This window comes from Hipposideros armiger, unplaced genomic scaffold, assembly GCF_001890085.2.
Source record: "Hipposideros armiger isolate ML-2016 unplaced genomic scaffold, ASM189008v1 scaffold_567, whole genome shotgun sequence".
Classification (NCBI taxonomy): domain Eukaryota; kingdom Metazoa; phylum Chordata; class Mammalia; order Chiroptera; family Hipposideridae; genus Hipposideros; species Hipposideros armiger.
Window position 1 is genome coordinate 1,166,890 of NW_017731917.1, and position 1,375 is coordinate 1,168,264.

At 33.7% G+C, this 1,375-nt stretch overlaps 1 protein-coding gene across 1 annotated transcript in view; it reads left to right on the forward strand.

The window, feature by feature from the left end:
- The window catches only part of ADSS2 (adenylosuccinate synthase 2), a 43,920-nt gene that overhangs the window by 16,590 nt on the left and 25,955 nt on the right, over positions 1-1,375 (forward strand). The gene's annotated exons all lie outside the window — the stretch shown is intronic.

Genomic DNA, 1,375 nt, shown 5'->3' on the forward strand with positions numbered 1-1,375 from the left:
AAGAGACCTGAAAAATGGTTGTGACCTTAAAGTTTGTTTTTAGTAATTTGAAGTCTAGGTTTGTTGAGTGTCTGTCCTTTGGTTCCACAACTATTAAATGCCTATTCTATGCCAGGTATGGTGCCGGGAACTGATGACTCAACTGTAGAAAAGAAAAAGAAAAATCCCATAGTGGAATTTATTGTGTAGTAAGGAAGACAATACTAAGATAAATATGTAATAAATGTATCATTGCATACAGTGATAAGTTCTGAAGAGAAAAAGTAAGTCAGAAAGGTGTCAGGAGGAGGTGGATGGGACATACAATTTTAGATAAAGTGGCCAAGGAGGTTTCACCGAGAAGATGACATTTGAATAAAGACCTGAAGGAAATGAAAGATGAGTAAGTTCTAGAGATATGCTGTACAACATTGAGGCCATAAATAATAATACTACAGATATTCAAAGCAACTTCAGACAGAGACTTGTCTTTTAAAAGTGGAAATAGTGGCGCTATTAAGGCTCCATGCCCCCATGAAGCTTTGCGAAAGTAATTATTCTGATTACACTAACAGCTTCCTGGGGCTAAAACAAACCTAAGAAAATATTAACTCTTTGGCAAGGTACTAAATTAATTTGTGAAAAATATGGTTCATCTGCTTTCCATCAACAATTTATTTGTGGTTTGCCAGTTGTCTTTGTAACGTCTGTGAACATAGAACATCAAACAAATGTTGAAATGCATTTGAATGAAATAAATGTTCTTTTATCCCAAAGAAATGGCCTACTCCAAGATCTCAATCTTATAACTGATTTCCAAAGTCTGAGTTTGATGAAACAGCTCTTAAGAACTATTCTGGTTCCTAAAAAGTAGATAAGAAAGGCTATTGGCTGGGTACCAAAATATTGGGTTGCTGGAAATGTCATGAAGCATTTAAAAAAAAAAAAACAAAAGAAAAAATACGTCATGACTTTTCTGACAACCTAATAGGAACATGATAGTAAACTAATCTCTATAATGTGTAACAGCTATTTACTGGCCAAGGTTTAGAATGCATGTCATCGAAACTAGCATACATTTTAATGTAATATAGCAAGATACACAAAAAGATACACGAATTTTATCCCTTTAATCACCATCTACCATATTATACGGAGTACCCTGAATAGCTACTCTGTTCATAAGGAAGTGAAAAGACCTATACACTGAAATCTGTAAGACACTGATGAAAGGAATTAAAGAAGACATAAATGCAAAGGTATTCTGTGCTTATGAGTTGGAAGAATTAATGTTAAAATGTCTGTACTATAAATGTAATCCTTATCAAAATTCCAATGGCATTTTTCATAGAAGCAGAACAAACAATCTTAAAATTTGTATGGAGCCAGAAAAGAC